Source organism: Lactuca serriola, chromosome 7 (genome assembly GCF_051521515.1).
Source record: "Lactuca serriola cultivar US96UC23 chromosome 7, Lser_US96UC23_V15, whole genome shotgun sequence".
In the NCBI taxonomy this organism is placed as follows: domain Eukaryota; kingdom Viridiplantae; phylum Streptophyta; class Magnoliopsida; order Asterales; family Asteraceae; genus Lactuca; species Lactuca serriola.
The window spans coordinates 193204585-193212335 of record NC_136414.1 but is presented as its reverse complement, the minus strand read 5'-3'; positions in this window follow the sequence as shown (position 1 = coordinate 193212335).

Sequence of the window (7751 nt, the reverse complement as noted above, 5' to 3'; positions counted from 1 at the left end):
CGCTAGAAAGACGATTTTGGAGAAAGAGATGTGCGCAAGAAATTGGTATTGCGGGGATCGAATTGACTCAAGTTGTATGATAATGTCGGAATCATATGGAAACTAAAGACATTAGATTTGAACATGAGGTGTTACAGACAAAACACAACAGTGCAACCTTTAACAGAGTTACTGGACTTTAGTTTTACTACAAGACTATTGCTGCAAACAAGGTATACTACAAAAGACAAGTATACACAGCACGAGGGTCCCTTTACTGACGGGATCCCGCAAAAGATAAGACTCGAGTTGCACTAATTTAAAACGGTTTATAAGTCTGTTACAATGAAACGCCTTAATTACTTTAACGTGGGTTCGGAGTAGTCTCTCCTGCGGCAGTGATCCTTAGTATTCTGCCGTCTGCGCCGGAGGTCTTTGTTATAGGGCAATCCTTCTTAAAGTGCCCTATCTCACCGCATTGGTGACATGACTCGCTAGGACTAGCATTGGTGGTGGGAGTGAGGTGTCGAGCCAGAGTTATGTGCACACGGGTTCCCTCCTCATTCATCCACTTTGAAACTTTCCTCTTATAGGGTCCGGTTTTACCACCACCTTTGTGTGCAGGGTTGGTCCTGATGCCAGGGACTGGAGAAATGGGTCGTGCCACTTGCTGCTGTTGCATGACAAGTCTTTGGGATCGCTTGCGCTCACTTATGGCTTGGCGATATCGTCTCCTCTTTTCGGTTTTACGGCTTCGCAAGTCCGTGACTGTTGTCATTTGTTGGCTTCCCGGATTGGTACTACAATCGGAACTTCCTAATCGATTGGTTCTTGCGCTCATAAGTGAATTCGGGTCCTCGGTTGGTATCCCAACGAACCTTCACTAATGGGAGGCGGCGTTGCTTCATCCGCTTGACCTCTCGGTCGATGGTCACTACGGTTCTACCACGAAGGCGAGGATCTCGTTGATCTCGATCTCATTGAGTGGGATTACGAGAGTCCTGACGGAAAGGTACGTTTTCAAGTTCGAGACGTGAAGGGTAAGATGTACGTTACTGAGTTTGCGGGATAGGTTGGGTTTGTGAGTTACGGGACCGATTATGGCAAGAATCTCGGAGGTACTAACTATTTTGGATTTAGCTTACCACGCTTTCCGAAACGTCTCAAGCCTTCCCAGAGTGAGACTTCCAAAAGGATTTGGCCTCTCACTTGAAATTCCAAGGTTTTCTTCCTCTTGCTTGTCTTCCCAGTCAAGGGCCACTCCCTTCTGAGTCAAAATCATAAGAGGTTTCGTAATCCGCGAGGAGTTCTGAATGAACTCTCGATAGTAGGTCAGCGAGACCTAGAATTTGGCGAATTCTCGTCGGTGTCTTCGGTGTTGACAAATTCTCAACGCTTTTGATTATTGGAAGGGTCCTCAAAAATTCCCACATCACTAATAGCGTGCTTCAGGAATTTGAGTCTTCAAATCTAAAACTCATATTTAGAGAACTTCGCGTAAAGCTTCTCTGATCGTAATGTTTCCAGGGTTTGTTATAGATGCTCTTTATGATTTCCTTCTTACTACGAGAGTAGATAAGTAAGTCATTTATAAGGACAATGACGAACTGATCCAAGTAAGAAAGGCGTACCCTATTCATTAAGTTCATGAATACTACGGGCGTATTGGTCCTATCCGAAGGGTATCACTACGGACTCGTAGCGTCTGTATCGAGTTTGGAAGATTGTCCTCGGGACATCCTTCGCTGACATTCATATCTGGTGATATTCGGATCTCAGGTCTATTTCTGAAAGGTAAATAGTTCCTTGCGGTTGGTCAACCGACTCATGTATGCGAGGCAGAGGGTAATGTTTTCTAATGGGAATCTTGTCGAGGTCTCTGAAGATGAGGTACTTCTGGCATGAGTACTTTGGAGTTCTGAAATGATGGCTTCGCTAGAAAGACGATTTTGGAGAAAGAGATGTGCGCAAGAAATTGGTATTGCGGGGATCGAATTGACTCAAGTTGTATGATAATGTCGGAATCATATGGAAACTAAAGACATTAGATTTGAACATGAGGTGTTACAGACAAAACACAACAGTGCAACCTTTAACAGAGTTACTGGACTTTAGTTTTACTACAAGACTATTGCTGCAAACAAGGTATACTACAAAAGACAAGTATACACAGCACGAGGGACCCTTTACTGACGGGATCCCGCAAAAGATAAGACTCGAGTTGCACTAATTTAAAACGGTTTATAAGTTTGTTACAATGAAACGCCTTAATTACTTTAACGTGGGTTCGGAGTAGTCTCTCCTGCGGCAGTGATCCTTAGTATTCTGTCGTCTGCGCCGGAGGTCTTTGTTATAGGGCAATCCTTCTTAAAGTGCCCTATCTCACCGCATTGGTGACATGACTCGCTAGTACTAGCATTGGTGGTGGGAGTGAGGTGTCGAGCCAGAGTTATGTGCACACGGGTTCCCTCCTCATTCATCCACTTTGAAACTTTCCTCTTATAGGGTCCGGTTTTACCACCACCTTTGTGTGCAGGGTTGGTCCTGATGCCAGGGACTGGAGAAATGGGTCGTGCCACTTGCTGCTGTTGCATGACAAGTCTTTGGGATCGCTTGCGCTCACTTATGGCTTGGCGATATCGTCTCCTCTTTTCGGTTTTATGGCTTCGCAAGTCCGTGACTGTTGTCATTTGTTGGCTTCCCGGATTGGTACTACAATCGGAACTTTCGACTCCTTTGCCAGTCTTGTTTGCATTGTCAGAGTTGATGTGTGTAAGGAAAGTTGTCACAGCAGCTGCTACCGCGGCTTGTAATGTAGCAGTGTCGATATCGAGGATAGGGGTTTCGTTGCTCGGCTGACTATTTCTGGGTGACGACATGATTCTATTACACGAAAAGAGAATGACTTCGTGAGCGAGTATGGTTGAACTTGTATCATTTTGATTCTGTCTAAGAGATGAGTTATTATACATGAAAACTTAGCTTATACACGTTATGATATAATCAAGAATGGGCGGATAATAAAATGTGTGATTCTACTCTAGTCTCACATCCCAACGAGGAAAAGAAACTAGATTAGAAATCTCACATTCTATTGTCTACCAGGTCTTCGTTATATATAACTCGGGAATGTATAAGCGAGGAAAGTCATAATAATAATCTTCTTACGAATCCTATATGATGAACTAGAATTTCTAGTAGCGGCTACTATTGACCCTAGATGTACTTTGATCGTTCAATTGAAGAGTAAGAGTATGTTCTCGAAGGTTTGACCTACATCCCTATGATGCAGTCCTAGTACGGAATGGAAGTATGTTCACGAAGGTTTGACCTACATCCCTATGATGCAGTCCTAGTAAGGAGTAGAAGTAAGTTCGTAGACTAATCTCAAGACGTTTTTCGTTCGCGCCGAGATGTTATAGGTTGGTGGGTAATATGATCCAACCTTTGAAAGAGATTTGAAAATGATTCCGGAGTTAAACTACTATAGTCCAAAGACTCACTATGGCAAGTTTTAGATAGACTCCAATGAAAGTATGATGAGAGTATTTGAACAAAGAGTGACACGGAAGTTAGCCGACTGTCAATATCATCGAAGTTTAAGATGTAACAAGTTCGGGAACATTGACCTTGTAGTAGGTCTCACATCACATCTGAAGTAGGAAAAGTCCTTGACAGCATAAAGGTCTAACTAAAAGTACTCACAGTACAAGGTAGTTTCATAGAAAATGCCACATAGGACATAGACAGGAACACGGTTCTTTTAAAACAAGAAGGAAAGTAAAGCATCTCCTATTGGTGACGATCATCCCTCTAGTAAACCCTTAGTTCAGCTAGTTGACGTTCCATAACAAGCAGGGTTCTTTCGTACATCCTCTGACGTACTCAGAGCTCTATGACTTCGGCTCGAGTTTCAGCTAGGGCTTGCAGCAGGGTTTCATGGTTTCTCTCAGATCTCTCGTGAGTGTGTTCAAGGCGATTGGTGCAGATGGTATGCATTCCTTCAATGGCATCAACCTCTGCGATACGATGGAGAGTTGTCCTGCCCTGAATCTCGTTTCGGGCAACTCTATGGACTAGGATTGTTAGAATTTTGTCTGCTGAGCTCCCTTCGCTTATGTTGTAGAAGCTTCGGTCTCCATTAAACGGCATAGGTTGATCTTGCTCTTCGCTCCATGTCTCCAAACCTTATACTCAAGGGGCGTCGGGCCATGAAAATGACGGACGAAGGTTAGGATTTCGAATGGGAGCTACCGGGGGTAGGTTCTCAAATTCGGGTTCGGAGTTATCATCCTCCGAAAGGTCTTCGGCATGGTAATCATTCAAAGGTATTAGATGATCATTCTCGAGTTCTTCTCCAACCCATCCAGCATTGCCTTCATTCGGAAGGTACGGGTTGCCGTAGGGATGGAGTCCAGCCATGTTATCTACGCGAGAGTTGGGGTCAAGAAGTAGTTATTTAGACGAACTAACTAGATAATTATAAGAAGATCTTTATTAGTTACATCACTATTTGTAAAGTGCATACTGATTATATGTAATCAAATAGGATAGGCCTTCGAATAAGTGACCTTAACTCCAAATTCACGAGGAACAGGGGTAAGGCAAAATTTCACAGATTCTGAGTCTATAGCATCCTAGTTACATATAACCTTAATGTATCCACTTAGCAACTATTGACCTAGTAATGAAGATCCTTTTTTTCTTTAGTTCCCAAGTATAAAGTACTTATAGTAACATCAAATACCCCTATGGTATTTCATTGTGGTAGTGTTGGTAAGTTTTTAGACTTGTTGCCACATCACACCCATTCTTGGGCATATGCTAATCACTCCTCGGACCAGCATAGTTGATCAGGCTATGCCACTCCCAGGACTAACCATACATCCCCGAGCTTACCTGTGATATTCAACACTCGTAATACTTTTGTTCTTGTCATTGTGACACGGATTTTAGTATGAATGCAGACACGTATACTCAATCAAATATTTTATTATTTTAAGTATAAACTCTTGGTCAGAGTATTTTTAAACCCATTGTATTTATAGTTAGTATATCTTTTATGGGTTGAGATACTTAATTCACTATAAACAATGCTCTGATACCAATCTGTCACACCCCAAAACCAAGAACGGCGGAAACGTTCTGGGGCGAAGGACGTCATGTAGTGTATCACAACAATGTAAAGTAGTAAACAAGCAACAACATCATCCATTGCATTAATAGTATAATTTTAATTACAAGTGTGTTCTTTCATAGTATAAGACAACATAAAGAATAATCAAATCAAAAGACGAGTATGAACTGCTCTGTCTTCACAAAACCTGGTCGTCGTACCTGTCTATTTGTGACCTGAGAATACAAGTTATTTTGAAAGCGAGTATCAGCCAAAAAGCTGGTGAATTCATAAGTATTAATGTGTCTTTGATTTGTAAAACTTGTAATGAAAGACTTGAAATTGTTTTGAAAGAAAGTTCGTATAAGTATGAAAATGTTTGTAAGTAGTTGAAAGCGTTTGGAAAGCCCTAGAAATCCCTATGATCCCTATTAGTATAAAAGAAATCTTCTACTAAGACCTAACTATTTTGAAAGTAGTCTTCTTACTAAGACCCGATTGTTTTGAAAGTAGTCTTCTACCAAGACCCGACTGATTTCAAAGTAGCCTTCTACCAAGACCCGACTGTACTACTATTATTATTAATATAAGAAATTGTATCCTTAGGTACTAGGATATTCAAATATAATTCACCTCATCGGTTATGTGAATGTGTCACAAGATAAAGGTAATAATATAAATAACTTAAGTATTATCCTTTTGTACTAGGATAACTAACAGTGTTAACTATAGACATCTGTAGATGTACATTTACCTCTGTTATTAACAGCTGGGTGTAGGAATAGTTAGTCCCTTAAAGTATACCTATAATGGTATCAACCGTAGACATCCGTAGATGTGCATTTACCTCTATAGCTAACAACGGTTATAGGAATGGTTAGTCCCACAAAGTATCCTTTGGTACTAGGATATTAAGTCCAATCTATCTCATCGATTATGTAAATGTGTCACAAAATAAAGATAAGAAGGAGAATTATATAACAGTATCTACACATATAATATGTAACAGTATTTCATCATATAGTATCTACGTAACGGTATCCATGTAAAAGTATCCAACTAGGGATATATGAACGTATACCTTTGCTACCCAAAGGTAATGAACTAACTGATTAGAACTATTATGTCCATATATGTACACATGATATATAACTAAATATCTAAACGACCTTCAGACGGATACCCGACACCCACCAGACCACATCCCAACGAGGAAAAGGAAATAAAGCGGGTTAGCCTTCCTAAGTCCTTTAAACATTACTTATATAACTATACATATACATACATGCTTTTAACAGGGTATCTATGTAAATGTATTTATGTAAACGAACTCATGTAAGCGTATCTATGTAAACGTGCTCATGTAAACGTATCTATGTAAACGTACTCATGTAAGCGAATCTATGTAAACGTACTCATGTAACATGTAATATATTAGTATAGACTCATGAATGAACTAACTCTTGTGATGATTCCTTGTACTTGGAATGGTAAGTGGTAGCTCCTAACTATACCTATAATAGTTACTAACAATGTACGTGTATAACCTGAAGTATGCCTTTTCTACCCAAAGGTACTGAACTGAATGAGGAAAACTTTTATGTCTACATATGTATACACGATATATAACTAATATTTAGATGACATTCGGACGGATAACCGATACCCCGTAACCACATCCCAACGAGGAAAAGGAAATAGAGTGAGTTAGCCTTCCTAAGTCCTTTAAATATTACTTATATAACTATACATATATGGGCATGCATTTGATAATATAAAAGCATAAAAGAAGTTTTTGTAAAACCTTTGAAAAAGATTAATATCTACGAAAAGATCGACTTGATGTCAGTTTATAAAATGGTTTGAAAGTATTTGTTTGATAAAAGCAGTTTAAGTATAAAGAAACCTTTGTTTGAAACACAATTGTAAAAGAGTTTGAAAGGAAACATACAGTGTATAATAAACATTTTAATAAAGAGTTTTAAACATATAAAATGTTTATGAAAATCATATGAAGAAATCCGTTTGGTAAAACAGTTAACGTATAGTAAATCCATTTGCATGTTAGTTATTAATCACATGTGATTGATATAATAACTAGCATGATTCAACTTGTATTCCCCCCCCCCCCCCCATAAAGCATTTAAAAACATGTAGAAACATTTAAAAGGTTAATTCAAGGGGTATGAACTCACCTGTAGTTGGTGGTTTGGATGAACTGAACGACGTAGGATTGCTAAGTGTCAAATGAAGACTTTTACACACTCAAAGATCCTAGTTAACATATAATAGTACATATATGTATCTGATTAGTCTTTAAACAACTAATTAACAAAGTTAAGACATCCTAGGACATGATAAACACTTTATATAAGTGTTATAAGTGCTAAGGAGTGCATCTAAGTGTTGTAGGACAAGGCTATTGAGTTTAGGGTTCCAAAGGAACCCTTTCTTGAGTTTACTCCCCAAGGACCATAACCCATTGAGTTTACGGTCGTAAACCATTGAGTTTACGGCCGTAAGCTCTTAATATTTGGCTCATTTGATGGATTGAAGCCTTATGTGTCCCTTAGAAGTATTTCTTCTTGATGGTTAAGTCTTTGGAAGAGATTAGGGCACCATTTCCCTCCTTTGAGGAGTTCACGGCCCTAAGACC